The sequence below is a fragment of the Oncorhynchus tshawytscha genome, linkage group LG02, assembly GCF_018296145.1.
Source record: "Oncorhynchus tshawytscha isolate Ot180627B linkage group LG02, Otsh_v2.0, whole genome shotgun sequence".
NCBI classification, from domain to species: Eukaryota; Metazoa; Chordata; class Actinopteri; order Salmoniformes; family Salmonidae; genus Oncorhynchus; species Oncorhynchus tshawytscha.
The window spans coordinates 72,195,830-72,214,372 of NC_056430.1; the positions used below are offsets into that span (position 1 = coordinate 72,195,830).

The following is an 18,543-nucleotide window of genomic DNA, read 5'->3' on the forward strand; positions in this document are numbered from 1 at the left end:
GTTGCATTCATATTTTTGATTCTACCAAAAGATTGATAATTATTTGTCTCTTGTATGGACTCCTATTGCTAACAAAGAAACCAAAAGGTTGCTGACTCTGATTGCAAGACTGATTTTACCCAAATGTCTTCGAATGGATGATGAAAAATAGTTTAGTCACATTTTTCCTAAACTTTACAATAAGAATTATTAACATGTTATTTTCTAATCTCTGATGAGTTTCCGTAATATAAAAAGAATAAGGTGAAATCACATCCTGTTATGTTACAATGGCGCTATTCACATTCCAATGTTATTGCACAGTGCGCGTCGTTTCCCCACCCACTCCTCTTTCATTCACTGCAGAAAAAACTGGATTCACTGCAGAAAAAAACAAAATGTCCGCCAGTTCTGCTGTGTGCACTGCCAGGCTGAGCCCTCACACGCTACTAACTGAACATATATCCAATCCACTGGAGTACAACAGTGCATCAACTTACATCACCTTCATGTTAAATGATTTGCTCTGTATGCCAATTTTACATAGATGGTTTCATTCGTTTTTATTTGTATAAAAAGTGGGTTAAGTTTGCTTTTTAGGTTAAGGTTAAGTTTGTAGGTTAAGGTTTAGGTTAAGTTTGCTTTTTACTTCCTCATCCATCCCACACCATTTTCTGTTTGGTTATGCCGATCAATTAGGTTAAATGTATTTCGTTTGGGTATATTTTCTCCTGAAGCTCCCATTATGCGGTTCAAGCTAATCTTCTGCTATATACTACAGCATTTACTGATTGATGTGGGCCATAGATGATTGGTTTCTGGTTTCTGTCCACTGTATACCTCCAAACTGGAGTAAAAAAGACTCCTCATCATCACCATTTTGTCCTTGCTTCTATTCCTTTGGTAATGTTTGTCTCCTCTGACCAACCTTGGTGATTTACTAGGCTAGTAGTACTTGACTAGTACTGTGTTCTGTTCATAGCTCATAACAATTCCAGATGGATATGTGGCTACACAGCAGCACAATAATTCACAGATGTGTAAAATCAGGGAAAGCCTTGAAAATTCATGGGCACGTCTGTGATTGGAGCGCATTATAAATAGATTTCCAGCGATCTGCCCATTCCTGAATTCATCCGTATGAAAACACAGGCACTGGCAAACATCTGAAAATTACTTTCAAAAACTATGCAGGTATACAGGAAGGCAAGTCCTCTCATTTGTCATTGTAAATACTGCTGATCTGTCAATCATTAGCATTAGCATAGGGCAATACGAAGTAAAAAGTGAATAAATACAACTCGCCTGTCTTGCTACACAGCAGTGAGAGGATATGGTCAAACCAAAAAGTTAGCAGAGACGGGCTGGGCTTCAAGCCTAGTCCAAGATACAGTTTTATTTAGTGAATGTTCTCTCCTGTTAAATAAGGCCCTGATCCAAGTGCAGAGTGCTCTAATGTTCTGTTGCTAGACCTATGTGAGCTGCATCCTCTGGCTGCCGGCATACATTTCAGAAACTCCTTTCAGATTACAATTTCTGTGAAAATTCCCTCCCCTTTTAGACCTCTCCCAATACACAAGGTAGGCGATCAGTCTTAGCAATGTTGAGTAAACATTGTATGTTGAATTTTACATTCACAACTGATTTGGCTGAGGTGGGTGGTCTGCAGAAATCTTAAAGAATTTCTCCACTTACTTTTCACTGCCTCGACGAGGACAAATGACTTGACAGCCTCTGAATAATTAGACTTTTGTTAATTGGACTAGATCCAAGACGATCTCTACCTTTCAATCCTCAGGTGTGTTTTTCAATTAGTGGCAAGGCGGGAGGAGCCACACAACATGAGCTTTGATCAGTGTTCATATCCCAGTGTTGATCAAAGACAGTTTGTAGTTTTGTCGCCTTTTACAGTTAATTTTCCAAGATCCTCATTTGACTTAATTAGCCGGGAAACTAAGGAGAAAATATTGGTAGATATTGAAGGTATCACTTTCCTGTTCAAGCTCCTATTCTTGTGCCAATGATGATTCAATACCTTTTTCACTTGTCAGACAAAATTGTGGCAAAGCATTGCTGCTATCACAATACTTAAGGTTTCTAGTATTGTCCCTCAACTGTTCAGACCCTCTCACCTCTATCATACAAATAGCTGGACATGAATATCTAAATTTCAAAAAAAAAAATTTAAACGCATTATCTACGTTTTGGAAGCACTGTTAACGTAGCACTCTTTAGCCAACAAACAAACAAATAGAACAGTAGCTAAGTTAAATACTGAAGTGTAGATACTAGTCAGAATAGTGTAACTTGGGTATAGGTGTTTTAAAAATATATATAAGAAATTCAAGTAAACCTTGAAAAGGAATAGTCTGGAGAAGTAGGCCTTCCGTTGGACAGAGGTCGTACGTGTGATTAGTTTGGCGTGATTAGTTTGTGTTGAGGGAACTAGCAACAGCAGAGGAAGGAAGAAAAAGCGGGAGGGTGAGGGGGGGCTGAGGTCGGACTGTGCCATCTGTTTCACCATAGTGTGTTCTTTTGCAAGGTTGTGCACACGTGCGCACAGTGAAACCATCAGTCTCAGCCTCATCGCTAAACATGACCAGCACAGGCAACACTGACCCAGCACAGGCTGACTAACTGCACAATGTAACACCCTCAGAACAAAAGGATGGAAACAAAATAATTTTGTGCCTTTAGGATTTACCTCAGAATGGCCATCTTAAAAGTTACTACAAAAGCAAAATAGACTACTTATTTAGTAACTTTGGCAGAAGCATGCAGCACAGAGACTTCTTTTTGCCTGCAAAAAAACAGGCTAACAGCACAGTCAGTGCTAAAGCGCACAGCCTGACAAGCTTAGCGGCCACCCCTCACCCACCCTAGCAGTCTGCAGCAGCATGGAAAATTACAGCCTAGCTAGGACTAAACCATTCTGACAGAGGTAGGGGGAGGATTTATTTATTTTTTTTACAACTAGAGAGGGAGCTTGAGAGATAAAACCGTTTAATTAAAACACCAGAAATCTAGACTACTTCTGTCCTAAAATGAGAACGCTAACGAAAGTAATGACCTTTAACTGTTATGTTCAAAAAATCCCGAGAGTATATAACCTTAGACACCATAGTCGAATGTATCAATGTTTACGAGTTGTAAAATTGGACAGATATCAATCATTACAGGGATCAATTATTCTCCATGTACCTTTACACCAGGTGGGCTCGACATGAACTTTTTTTAGCCATTTTTTACTTGTCCAAAAGCTCAAACACTTGTTCCAAAAAAAAAAGGTCTGTGACACAATTTTTACATCATTGTATGACGCAAGGAACCTTTTTTTACCATAGAGAATCAGACAAAAATGTTGGCCACACTCAGCCTAATGGCTTCTTTGCACATTCAAGCCTGTCTCAAAATACAACTTTAAGGCTCTTCTGGAGGATGGTTGGCCATTTTCCGTAGCCAATAAAATATTGCAACATTACAATTACAACCAAATACTTTTTATGTCTTTAGAAAATAATTGCCTCCAAGGCTCATCCTGTCGTCCCTGGGAGAATAAACAATACATCAAATGTTCTAAAATGCAATTAGCAGGAAAATACCAAGTGGTTTCATGTGACAGAGATGAAAATATCGAGGGGAGGGGAGATCTAAAGATGCATCAACTAGCATTGGTTACTAATATGACACATAAAACTTCCAAGTTTTAGACAATTACATTTATGGTTAAATAGATTCAAAATGCTGCCTGCCTCTGCTCAGATTCAAGGTGTGTGATCTGGCACCCGGCACTGTCCTTCACTCTCCGGTTTTGTGACCATTTAATCTGAACAAACCCTGCCTCGTGTAGCCTTTGTCAACAGAATCAAGCCTTTAGATGTTAATGTTAGGCTAATAATCCTTCAAAATATTTGTCAAACTGGACGGCCGCTTAGCCTATATTTATGCAATTAAAAATCTCATGAAAACTTTGCTACATTTTCTGGCGTCTCCCTCATGTCAGCATAGGTTTGGACACAAGGCTGTAGCCAATGTGCATGTCACCTACCCTATGACATGTAGTCTTTATTATTTATGTACATGAAAAATAGATTTTAATATTAAGCCATTGTCTATTGAATATTGTATCAGGGCCCTCCTTGTTTGATATTGTGAATTTATTGTGATTTGTTTTACTTGTCCATTCGGACAACTTAAATCTATATTCTTCTTGTCCGACAATTTAAAAAAAACTTTTCCTGGACAAGAGGACAAGCATTTATGTCGAGCCCTGACCAGTATGGAATATTAGGGCAGCTGAGCACACTATAGACAGAAAAGATACACAGGAGTACATGTCCTGGTAATCCGTCTGGCCCTGCGGCCTTGTGAATGTTAACCTGTTGTGTGTTTTTCATCTGCGTTAACAAGCATGCGCTGACCAACTGGCAAATGTCTTCACTGACATTTTCAACCTGTCCCTGACTGTCTGTAATACAAACATATTGCAAGCAGATCATAGTCCATGTTCCCAAGAACACTAAGGTAACATGCCTAAATGACTACCGACCTGTAGCACCCACGTCTGTAGGCATGACGTGATTTGAAAGGCTGGTCATGGCTCACATCAACACCATTATTCCAGAATCCTAGACCGACTCCAATTTGCATACCGCCCCAACAGATGACGCAAACTCTATTGCACTCAACACTATCCTTTCCCACCTTGACAAAAGGAACACCTACGTGAGAATGCTATTCATTGACTACAGCTCAGCGTTCAATACCATAGTACCTTCAAAGCTCATCACTAAGCGAAGGACCCTGGGACTAAACACCTCCCTCTGCAACTGGATCCTGGACTTCCTGGTGGGCTGCCCCACGTGGTAAGGGTGGGTAACAACACATCTGCCATGCTGATCCTCAACGCGGGGGCCCCACAGGGGTGCGTGCTTAGTCCCCTCCTGTACTCCCTGTTCACTAATGACTGCACGGCAAGGCACAACTCCAACACCATCATTAAGTTTGCAGACAACACAACAGTGTTGATCACTGGCAACGATGAGACAGCCTATAGGGAGGAGGTCAAAGACCTGGCCGTGTGGTGCCAGGACAACAATCTCTCACTCAACGTGATCAGGACAAAGGAGATGATTGTGGACTACAGGAAAAGGAGGACCGAGCATTCCCCCATTCTCATCGACAGGGCTGTAGTGGAGCAGGTTGAAAGCTTCAAGTTCCTTGGCGTCCACATCACCAACAAACTATCATGGTCTAAACACACCAAGACAGTCGTGAAGAGGGCACGACAAAACCTATTCCCCCTCAGGAGACTGAAAAGATTTGGCATGGGTCCTCAGAAACTCAAAACGTTCTACAGCTGCACCATCGAGAGCATCCTGACTGGTTGCGTCACTGCCTGGTATGGCAACTGCTCGGTCTCCGACCTGCAAGACACTACAGAGGGTAGTGCGTACGGCACAGTACATCACTGGGGCCAAGCTCCCTGCCATCCAGGAACTCTATACCAGGCGGTGTCTGAGGGAGGCCCTAAAAATGGTCAAAGACTCCAGCCACCCTAGTCATAGACTGTTCTCTCTGCAACCGCACAGCAAACGGTACCGGAGCGCCAAGTCTTGGTGCAAAACGCTTCTTAACAGCTTCTACCCCCAAGCCATAAGACTCCTGAACAGCTAATGAAAGCGCTACCTAGACCCCTCTTTTACACTGCTGCTACTGCTACTACTACTACTACTACTATCTGTTTATTATCAATGCATAGTCACTTTAATGCTACCTATATGTACATATTACCTCGACTAGCCGGTGCCCCGGCACATTGACTCTGTACTGGTACCCCCTGTATATAGCCTCGCTATTGTTATTTTACTGCTGCTGTTTAATTATTTGTTACTTATATTTTACATTTTTTACTTAATCCTTATTTTTCTTAAAACTTCTTAAAGCATTGTTGGTTAAGGGCTTGTAAGTAAGCATTTCACTGTAAGGTCTACCTACACCTGTTGTATTCGGGGCATGTGACAAATAAAATGTGATTTGTATTTGAATTTCTGAGAAGAAAGTGAGATGATAATTGTTTAGAAATAAGCATTTTTAATTAGTTAATAGGCCTATAATCACTAATGGCAATGTCAATACTATGATAAAGTAAACACCAATAAAAACATCATTCTTGAGAGGCAGGTCTAACCTGTTTTCTGTATCTTTCATAGTGCCTGGATTATGAGACGAAACCAAAATTAGATCATTTAAAAATGCTGCTGATATTACAGTTATTCAGTAGAACACTAGCCAGCTAATAGCTCACTGCGTAATATGCCCATCCCCCACTCCCTTCCTCTTTCATAGATTGTGTGAGGACTGCCTGCAGAAACTCAAAATGTCTGCCAGTGTTGGTGCAGTGGACAATCAGGTTTAGCACTTGGCAGCTGTTGACTGAAACATCAACTTGAGCAAGAGGACGAGAGTTTAAACTCCTCCTACTTTTAGGTATAATTTTACTCTTTGCATAATTATACATACAATAGGGAATGTATCGAACGATCACAATTTATGACATTCTTTGTCTGTTCTATGGACTCCTATTGCGAACAAAGAAATCAAAAGAACGCTGACACTTTGATTGAGATACTTATTTGACCAAAATGTCCTTTGAATGGAAGATGAAAAATAATATGTTCGGTAACATTTTGCCTCATAACTTTACTATAATAATTATTGACATGTTATTTTTTCATCTCTGATATGAGTTACCTTGATACAAAACGAATAAAATCACTGCTATGTTACAACAGCTCTGTTAACATTCCAATGTTACTGCAAACTGTGTGTAGGCTTTCCCTGACCATTCCTCTTTCATTACACGTGTTCCGGATTCACTGCAGAAAAAACAAAATGTCCGCAAACTCTGCTGTTTGAACAGCCAGCTAGACTGAGCCATCACACACTGCTAACTGAACACTTATCCAATCCACTGTAGTACAACAGTGTATCAAGTTACATCACCTTCATGTTAATATGTTATCTGCTCTGTATGCCAATTTTGCACAGGCTGTTTCATTCGTTTTTATTTGTATAAAAAGTAGGATAAGTTTCTTTTTCAAAGTAGTTATGATCTACTTCCTCATCCATCCCACATCATTTTGTGTTAATTTATGCTGATCAATTAGGTTAAATGTATTTAGTTTGGGTATATTTTCTCCTGAAGCTCCCATGATGCGGTTCAAGCTAGTCCTCCACTGTACTATATACTACAGCATTTACTGATTGATGTGGGCCATAGATGATTGGTTTCTGGTCTGCAATAGCTATAAACTATCCGCTGTATACATCCAAACTGGAGTAAAAAAGACTCCTCATCACCATTTTGTCCTTGCTTCTATTTCTTTGGTAATGTTTGTCTCCTCTGACCAACACTAGTGATTTACTAGGCTAGTAGTACTTGACTACTACTGTGTTCTGTTCATAGCTCATAACAATTCTAGAGGTGTATGTGGCCAAACAGCAGCATCTGAATAATGAAACTTTTGTTAATTGGACTCCATCCAAGATGATTTTACATTTCGTATTGAACCTTTATTTAACTAGGGAAGTCAGTTAAAAACAAGTTTTTATTTACAATGAAGGCCTACCAGGGAACAGCGGGTTAACCGACTTGTTCAGGGGCAGAATGACAGATTTTTACCTTGTCAGCTCTGGGATTTGAACCAGCAACCTTTCAGTTACTGACCCAACACTAACCACGAGACTACCTGCCGCCCCTATACCTTTCAAACCCCAGGTGTGTTTTTCAATTAGTGGTAAGGCGGGAGGAGCCAGCGCAACATGAACTTTGATCAGTGTTCATATCCCAGTATTGATCAGAGCCAGTTTGTGGTCTGGTCGCTTTTAAAAAAAAAAATAGATTCCCATAAGAATCCATTAGCCAAGAAAACAATATGAGAAAATATTGGTAGATATAATGATATTACCTCCCTGTTAAAGCTCCTGTTCTTATTCCGGTGCCAATGATGATTCAAGACCTTTTTCACTTGTCAGACAAAGATTTTTACACATTCGGACTGGTTGCAAAGCATTGCTGCGAAAACAATACTTAAGGCTTCTAGCATTCTCCCCCAACCCTCTCATGTTCTCACACGTAAATAGCAGGGCATGACAATCTAAATGTAAAAAATTCTACTTTTTTACGACAGTAAATATATACAAATATTTTCTACTAATACAAAACACAAATACAGCACTTCTGTAAACATTTTTTTGTTTGTTTAAATAACATATTCTAAAAAAAACGTATATTATCTACGTTTCGGAATCGTGGTTAGCATAACACTACTTAACATTAAAAATATATATAGAACAATGGCTAAGTTAAATACTGAAATGTAGGCCAAAAATCATAGTCAGAACCGAGCAACATCATTATAGCTGTACAACAGTTTTCAAAAAAAATAAAGAAATTCAAGTAAACCTTGAACAGGAGTAGTATGGAGAAGAAGGCCTTCCGTTGGACAGTGGTCGTACGCGTGATTCGATTGGCTGTGTTGATTGTACTAGCAACAGCAGAGGAAGGAAGAAAAAAAGCAGGAGGGGGAGGGGGACTAAGGTTGGACTGTTCCATCTGTTTCAGCATAGAGTGTTCTTGTGCAAGGCTGTGCGCACAGTGAAACCATCAATCTCAGCCTCGTGGCTCAAGACAGCCAGCACAGGCAACACTGACCCAGCACAGGCTGAGAAACTGCACAGTGTAACACACTCAGAACAAAAGGATGGAAACAAAAGGATTTTCTCCCTTTGCGATTTACACCAGGGTGGCCATCTTAAGTTATTAAAACAAAAGCAAAATATACTTTTTTTTGTAACTTTGGCAGAAGCATGCAGCACAGAGCTTGGTTTTTGGCACGCAAAAAAAACAGGCTAGCAGCGCAGTCAGTACTAGAGTGCACAGCCTGACACACTTAGCACCACCCCTCCCCCACACTAGCAGTCTGTAGCTACATGGAAAATTACAGCCTAGCTAGGACTAAACCATTCTGACAGAGGAAGGGGGAGAAGATTTTTCTCCAACTAGAGAGGGTGCTAGAGAGAACCGTTTAATTAACCACCAGATATCTAGATTACTTCTGTCCTAAAATAAGAACGCAAATGAAAATAAGGACCTTTAACTGTTATGTTCAAAAAAAGCCTGAGAGAGTACATAACCTTAGACACCATAATCAAATGTATCAATGTTTGCGAGTTGTACAATTTGACAAATATCAATCAATACAGGGATCAATCATGTTCCTTGTACCTGAACACCGGTATGGAATATTATGGCAGCTGAGCACACTACATATAGGAAAGATACACAAGTAACACAGGTGAAAACACCATTTCTGAGAAGTGATAAGTATAAAAATATAGAAATAACTTTTACTTAATTAAAAAGGCCTATAAATCACTAATGGCAATAGCAATACAATGATAAAGCGAACATGCATAAAAAATGATGATAGTCCTGACTCTCAAGAAGGGGTAAACTATGTTTTCTGTTTCTTGCATATTTCTTGGATTACAAGATAAAACCTAAAATAGATCATTTAAAAATGCTGCTGATATTACAGTTATTCAGTAGAACACTAGCCAGCTAATAGCTCACTGCGTAGTATGCCCATCCCCCACTCCCTTCCTCTTTCATAGACTGCGTGAGGACTGCCAGCAGAAACTCAAAATGTCTGCCAGTGCTGCTGCTGTGCGCAGCCAGGTTTAGCACTTGGCAGCTGTTGGCTGAAACATTCACTTGTGCAGGAGGACTAGAGATTAAACTCCTCCTACTTTAATAAGGTATCATTTTATTCTTACCATAATTATACATACAATGGGGATTGTATGTATTCATAACCTATCGCTATCAATGAAACCGAAAGATCGCTGACTCTTTGATTGAGATACTGATTTGAACAGAGACGTTACATGCTTTTTCAGCTCTCATGCAGTTTACAGACCTACTTCAGTATCTTACTCACTGAGCTTTGTGTCCTCTTTTTCACCATTGGGGTTCTCCTCAGAACTTGACCATTGACCTCAGAGTGCCTCTAGAATTCAGTCAAGCTTGGAATTGTTACTCTATATTCTAGTAGTTAAAGAAGGGATAAATTAATGACAGCTGTCCGAATTGTTCACACAATAACGATTGTTCACAAATTCTGGGTTTGTAGGAAAGCCCAAGTCTTTGGCGTCCATCCCACTTCCAATTGTTACCCTGTCGGTCCAATGTTCCCTCTGATTAGGTGCTTTGTGACAAAGACAATACTCAATGCTGTGCTTTATTTCGGCCAGGTCGCAGTTGTAAATGAGAACTTGTTCTCAACTGGCCTACCTGGTTAAATTAAGAATTAAATTCAATAAAAAATGCAATTGAGAGCTGTCCAAAAGGCTGGGTGACCTTAAGTGAATGTTCAACCCGATGGGAGTTGCATTTGTTTGTTTTTTTACCTTTATTTAACTAGACAAGTCAGTTAGGAACAAATTCTTATTTTCAATGACGGCCTAGGAAGAGTGGATTAACTGCCTTGTTCAGGGTAGCTTAGTGGTTAGAGCGTTGGACTAGTAACCGAAAGGTTGCAAGATCGAATCCCATTGGCATGACACACCATGCGTGGATCTGCACAGGCTTCTGTTTCCTGTGTTCGGCACTGCCAGAAATACTGTGTGCAAGTACGAAATACTGAATGCAAGAGCGCAGCTTAGCGAGAACATTGGTCACATCTAGCCTTCAATCCGCAACAAATTTTTGAAGCATGGCACCCACCCTGTGTATATGGTAGCCTCCGGATCACTGTTTTTGTTTTTACATAAAGCTGACAACATAACAGGCCTTATGTAACTAGGTCTCATCTAGTCTTGTCTGAACCAATACAAACAACTGACCTATATTGTCATAAAAAAATGCCTTGGGCTTGATTTTTCAGTCTCCCTCTTGTCTATCGTGGATTTTAAAAAAGAACGAGAGTTCCTCAAGTATCTTCAAGGCAAATAAGATTGATGTGTAATCTTGTCGCAAATTAGATTTTGTGATGTGTAATTTAGATTTATAACCCTGCCAAACCCCCAAAAATCCCTGGCATCTTTATCCACAAGGTTGTTCTATTCCAAGTTGAACTACCCAATCTGTCTAAAATCAATTGTATGTTGAAAGTCCAAATATTGCTAACAATTTGAGAAATTCCTTGCTAACGAGCTACCACAAAAAAATATGTCGAAGTAGCCTATAGGGCACTATAAAATATGTTTTATTTTTTGCCCGATTCGCCTTTTTTGCCTGTTTTTTTTGCCTCATCAGGAGACCACTAGAGGTCTGAGAAAAATAGAAGACATTTTGATTTTGGGGTGTAGTTACCCATTAATGCACCAGCAAGAGACCTTTGTTTGGTTAGCAACATTTCTCTCGCACTTTGCAGTGTGTGCAAAACAAAATGGCCACTGGATTGATGCAAATAATCATGATATCATTCTGCCAGGTAGGCATATTACTTTGTAGTTAACATTTAGTTGTTTTTTTTTGGAAAGCCTTTCCATCGCTATCAGAAGAAGGTTATCATTAGCATCATCGCTAATTGCAACACAAAGTGTAGACATATGCACGCATCACACACACACACACATACAGAGGGGCATTCCTGTATCTTTTCAGAAAGTGCAGGAAATGTTTTATGATTAATTTGGGCAATTTAATGGATTTTCTAATAAGTTCAATACATTTAGTTGATTTCCTACTAAGTTCAATATATTTTTGAATATTGATAAATTCTGTTTTAATATCTGGATTCCGTGATTCTGTCCTTGTTCTCCTCAATGCAGATTCTATAGGGCCCTATACTAGTAACTGATAGTGGTGCAATCATTAGACCCGAGCAACACAGTACAAACACCGCTACATTACACCCTGGGGGTTCTGTGAACACTTTTATTATAGACACTCATTATAGATCTGCAAGACTGTACATAATATTCTTTACTGGTCTAATGAGTGCCATGAAGTATTTTATTCAATAGCAGTGCGTGGCTTTATGTGAATGACTCCTGTGAGAAGCAGAATAATAATTGTTGTAATTATAATTAGACCTGATTGTCGTCCATAATATAGGTTGGTTCATGCGTTCCTCACTGACAATAAACACATAATTTCTCTCAAGTTTGTACATCAGACATTTTGACACACACATACATAAAAATGTAAAAAACATAAAAAGTATTTAAATAACCACCTGTTTAAATGACCTTGGGATATAAAACAATAAATGATTCATGAAATGTCCAAAGCACCAAAGACTAACATAAATATTGACTCAAGACCACATTGGGAACACGTTCCTCCCCCTGCTCTCTCAATCAGGTCGTTAGCCAATCCAGATGCAGTGTAAAAGGAACCAGCTAGAACCTGCTGAAACCAGTTTAAGCTATGTTATTTAGACAAGGGAAGAATCATTCAATACTCTACTTCCTACTTTACAGTGTTAACTCCGACCTTCAGTTTTGAAGAATTCTGGCATGAATAGCCCTGGGGATCCAGAACAAGGAGTGATATATGGCATACGTTTCCTACATTTGCCTACATGCATATTAGATAAATACATGTAAGTGACTAGCCTACATTGCTAACTGACCACAAATGGGATTAGGCTAGTACAAGACGTTATGCTGGTGTTAGGCCTATATTTCTGTTATGTAAAGTACCATTAAAGATGTCTATCACATGAACGTGTAAAACGTTGTTCAAGGGTGGGGTGGAGTGGCTGCACCTTATAGTTCTGTTATAGACTTGACCTGTAGGCCTTCACACAAATGTTACTCCACAAATCCTGTTAAGTGTAGGCTATCTTGAGTGAAATGTTGCTCTCGTTTTTTTATGCTGCCCATCCCCCACACGACAGTTCTGTAGCGACTCACAGCAACAGTCACAACGTGGAAGCAGTCTTCAAGTGGTCCAACCTCACTCACTAGCCTAAATATTTCCGGATTGAGATGAAGTACATAACACATATTTTCAAATACTACACACACAACTGGTATTCTGAGCTTTCATACTTCTGAACTAAATACCTTCCACAATGCAAAAAAACTAATGGAATCACAGAATACAGGCATCTGAATGGTATTCCGATTATTGTAATGTCTGTAAAATTTGAAGGCCTAAACTGTACAACAAAGCACTGATGAAGTGAGTATCTGGAGACTGTTTTCCTCCCAGGCCAGAAAGGGTTCCTTGCTTTGCTACTGATTGCCCACACAGAACTGATTGCACATTTCTCATATTTGTGCTGCATTGGTGTCAGTCCCTCCCTTGGGTTATGTTCTGCCAGCGATTATCTCCAGCTGATCTCTATAGTTCATCCATAGACTGACTGGCTGTTCGATTCTGAAACTGGTTGATCAAGGAGTGTCGCAGGGTTGTGGGTTTGATTCCCTCTAGGGCCATCCACATTAAAATGTATGCACACACTGATGTAAATCGCTTTGGATAAAAGTCTGCTAAATGGTATATATTATTATAAGGCTAGATCATACTCTGGGTCCCGAGACAGGTTGGGTATGACTGATCAGGGTTGGTGAGGTCGCTTGAGGCAGACATCTTGGTTTGACAGAAGGTGAAAGAGGGATTGTTTCGAACCAGTTACAGTCCAATACTACCACAAACAGTTAACTGTCTTGTTGAACCAGATTGAAAAATGAACCAAAATAAACTCAACGTCTTTGTTAACCTAATTCAAAATAGTGTCTATGTGGAGAAACTCGCCATGCTATCGTTATATATGAAAAACTTACAACAGTCATTTCTACAAAGTTATTTATCTGAAACTAGGATGACACAAGAACGCTTACCTGTTTTTTCTTACAAAAATGTGCATATGGTTTATTAACATTAGGTAATTATTCAACAATGATGTATTATTACAAAGGTAGTTCATCTAGCAATAAGGCGATTCCACATCAGCGAAAAATATTTTTCTGGTAATTCTCACATAGAACTTCATTGGGATTAAAAATGTTTGAAAATACTTTTAACATTTGTATCACTAACCATTTTTGAGAAAAATCATGATTAAAGTGGCCAATTTAGGCCCTTTTTAGACCGATACACGCCTCCTGTAAGACACGATGATTTGTGAACCGTGCATGATCCAGACAACATCTTCCTCCTTATATTGTTCTCTCAAATATGGAGTATGTGTACGTTCCGAAATATCATGTATGGTTCTTAGATCATAGTCTTACAGGAAGCGTGTATAGGTCTAAAAAAAGGCCTTAAATGTACACTTTCACCATATGATTTGTGATACAAATGTAAAAAAAAAACATGTCAAACCTCCCAATGAAGTTTCTATGTGAGAATTGCCAAAACAATCGGAGATAACAAAAATATTTTTCGCTCCCGCTGGCATGGAATCGCCCAATAGCTATTAACTAGTCAATATAAAATATTAACATAGTCTATGACAACCGCAAGGACAGGTAGGCTAAGCCTAGCTTTTGTCCTGAGTTCTGCCTCCTTTTCAGCTAGCCCTGAAACCGCAGGCATATGGAAGCCTGGAAAAGCAATGGGGGAGGGATAACTGTCTGCAGGACTGTACCATCTTCCTCAGAGGGGAGACTAAAGTGGATGAGGGGGCACACACACTTGGTGTGAATGAACTGGAACTACTGGTACTCATATTTACAATGAAACGTTCAAGGTAATAAACTACTTTACACGAGGGAACTGAAAAACCCCCAGAACGAATGCAATCTCAGTCTCTACACAAATTAACATGAACTAACTCACCAGTGTGCCTGAAATAACATATTTTTAAAGGCCAAATTTGCCTAAAACACACACGCAGAAAGTTGCACCAATAGATCAAATATACAAAACAAAAACGCACACCTATCCAATAAACGATTGGTCTACACAGGAGAAGTTGGAACACCCCTCCCCCTCACTTACACAGTCACTCACAGACTGACTGTGTACTGAGTGGAAAAGTACAGCAAACCAGGGCCGTACCACTTTAAGAAGCCAGGGGGGGTTGAGATCAAATAACAAGACAAGAGGGGAGAGTAATGCTAGAACATTAAAAACAAATTTTTTTACGTTAAAAAATAATACAAAAAATATAAGAAACTAAACCAATAATAGGTGTTTCAATATTTATCAAAAACAACTTGAAATAGTTCACATTAAAGGAGATTGCCTATTAATTCTGTAATTCTACGTACGCCTTACGTTAAACTAATAGACAGACTACCTCAAAACCAATGTGGTTCCAAACTCATTACAATTTGCGTAAAAAACATCTAGGCCTACCTGAAACGATGCTTCCAGGGGTGCACTAGGTTTCTTCAAGCATGAACAGCCTTTCACGTATGCTAGTACATACAGCGAGACGAGCATTCCAATTCCAGCGCAAAATATGTCCCCAAGAGAGATGTCTGCCCTCTATGTAAGTCACACAGTTTACAATACTGTTCATTTTAGGACTGTGTGGAAACAGAAGGAGAAAAGCTCATTCTAGGCCTATGCCCACATCTAATCTGATAATAATCTTTCCAATGTAATGAAAACGTTTTACGGAAAGTAATTGTGTCTGTTCACCATCATTTCTATTTCCGTAGACCTGAGACGAAAGAATGTTCCAATTGCAATAGAGAGCACATTGGGAGCAGATATTCAAAATGCCTTATACACAGCCAACAAGAACAAAAATGGCAGTATTCTTCAAAGATCCAAGACTTTGAAAGTAACAGATTGTCTAAAATGTTATCATGTAGTTATGTTCATAATTATTATGTATTTCCTGGGAGGCTAATGCAGCTAGCTGAGTGCTAACTATTCACTATCCCTTCCCCTCCCCCACACACAAACACTGCGCTGCCACATTTTCTGACGGTGCCACTTATTATTGCAGCAACTCAAAATGGCCACCATAGTTGCTGTAGGTTTTTTCCATGTGCTTGATCCCCAATTTGTAACAATGTCAGGAAATACTTTGCAGTCACATTAAGGTTGCTTCCTAAAGTTCCTACTGGTACTGAATTAGACATATGCTAAATGTATTTATGCCCTACTCATACATTTGACATGTTATTGCTGATGTTAGAGCGAGACTCCTCATACAGTGGCTCTAAAGAAAAGATCCTGACCAGTCTTGTCCATTTCTTCCCTTTTGTCATTCAATGTTGTGTCTATGTTTCCATAGTGTGTGTACCAACACTTTGTCTCAATATCTCATGGTAGTTTGTCATTACTAGCTCTTTGTTTGGTTGCTAGTTTTGAAACTTAAATGGTTGATGGCTATTTACAAATTTGACAATATTTGCAAATATTCTGATCTTGAAAAGAGGCTATCAGTCTGATTACCAAAATGATTTAAGCCAGATAACCCCTTTCGTCGTAATACTGCAACATCTCATCTGACACCCTCCAGCATCACCCAATCCTACATAGGCTTCTTCCATGCTTCCCTGCAAAAATTGTATAAATCTTTTAATTTACTATCATTGACAATTCCTTTTAAAACAAATTCCTTGCTTCATTTATATAGCAAGAAGCAACATTTATTGTTATAGCCCCAGTGTCTCGCACTCACAACTTTGTCAATGTTTGGTGGCCGTCATGGTTATAAAGAAGTTGTCAAGGTTGAAGGGGATCACATCATCTCAACCAATGGGGTTGTCTAGATTCTGAGTGCATCGACATAGGCTGAATCAGTGGTTCTCAACTGTTTTTTCCCCGGGACTGTTGTTTCAGTTGCGACCCAATATTCGCATTGCCAAAACACAATCTGAAAAACATTTTTTTATGCTATATTGATAGTAAATGCAGTAATTATATGACAAGGAAACAACATTCCCACCGCTTTTATTTTCAATAATACAACTTTGCCAATGTCCTTGATTAAGAATGTTAATAAACTCACTGGCTTTAGATCACAAAATCAACCAAAATGTGTTGCTATACTACACATGTGTTGCTATACTACACATGTTCTACCTGGTTTAAGTCAAGAGTTTTTTTTTTTAATACTCCAGACATCCGCGACCCACTCAAAACCTCCTTGGGTCACGACCCATCAATTGAGAATCACTGGGCTAGGTTATGATGGACTATAACCTGTAGATGGCGTGTGCATTTCCAAATTTGGACACCAAAAAAATATAAAGTATGGTAGTTAGCGTGACAACAAGCTACGCTGTGAAACAAACCACTTTAGCTGCCTAGGCTTGCAACATTCACTTGTACTTGATACATGTTTTTCAATGAAAGCACATTTTTGTCTTCAAAGAAACAACATTTTGGGCAACAACAAAAAATGTACAGCCAAATACAAAGCATACATAAGAAATACTAAATATGATTACATTTGCAGCCATTATTTGGTAGATATATATATATACACACACACACATTCATATATTATTATTAAAGTGTGTGTATAGACAGACATTAAAAATATATATATATCTACCAAAAGATATATATTTTAACAATGTGTGTGTCACACACACCTTTAAAAAAATGTGTATATATATACACACACACACACACACACACACACACACACACACACACACACACACACACACATCTTTAAATATATCTATTTATTAAAAATGTGTGCATTTTTTAAAATATATATATTTTGGTAGATATATAAACACACAAATATATATATATCTTTAAATATATATATATAAACAAACAATTGTAGTTCTCTACTCAATAGGCAAAAATCTAAAATGATTTTGCTAACAGTTAACGTTAGCTAGCTAGCGCCCCCCTTCACCCCACCTCAATTTTTTTTCTAGTCCATGTCCCTGCCAAGACCAGTCTACATCGCAAGCTAATGTTTTACACTTACTCGTTCAAGAACATGACAGAAAAAAAATTAAACGTCTATCTTAAAGAGAAAGTGACACATTTTAAATAGACAAAAACAAAACTGTTGGAATGATCTGTAAAAACAGTTAAGACAGCTAGCATGCTAGCTAACTCACCGATGCTTCTGAATTCTGCCTGTTTCCCGCGAAATATAGCCGGTATCCGCACGAGCCGAATGTGCTCCTCGCTCACAATATCGGTTTATAATGTGCAGAGGATCGCAAACTGAACCAAGGGAAAAAAAAACGTAAATATGAGCGTGATAGTGACGTGGACACACTGGCTAGAAACAACACCAAAACAAAACCTGTGCATGCAGACTGTTCTCAGCGACAACAGTCAGTCATCCACCACTGTGTTGCCAGCTCCTCCTCCTTCGTAGTCAAGGGGAGGGGGTTGAGTGCGTGAGAGCAGTCTAGGCACCTCCTACTAGATGTCGTCCATGACAGAAAACAACGTGAAAGCTGGTAGGAGTAGCTTTAAAAAAAAATCAGGTACAGTATGAATACTGTCGTCTATGAAGTTTTTTTTTTAATTCAACAAGGTAAGTAGAAGTTGAAGGAAATTATATATGTTGAAGAGAGAACAGAACCAGGTCTAACGTGATTTTCTTAGATCTGTGAGGGTAAGAAAGTCTTGTGTAGACTTTCACAGACTACCTGATCACC

The 18,543-nt window shown here is 39.1% G+C and overlaps 1 protein-coding gene across 5 annotated transcripts in view; it reads right to left on the reverse strand.

Moving 5' to 3' along the window:
- The window catches only part of LOC112263505 (activating transcription factor 7-interacting protein 1), a 59,036-nt gene extending 40,795 nt beyond the window's left edge, over positions 1-18,241 (reverse strand). Inside the window, exon 1 of one of the 5 annotated variants that reach the window (XM_024439884.2) lies at positions 17,992-18,233. The gene's annotated coding sequence lies outside the window, so the exon portion shown is untranslated. Of the gene's footprint in view, positions 1-17,991 lie in introns of all 5 variants that reach the window. The other 4 variants (XM_024439912.2, XM_024439903.2, XM_024439898.2 and 1 more) reach the window with 4 other exon arrangements.
- Positions 18,242-18,543: the final 302 nt, after the last annotated feature.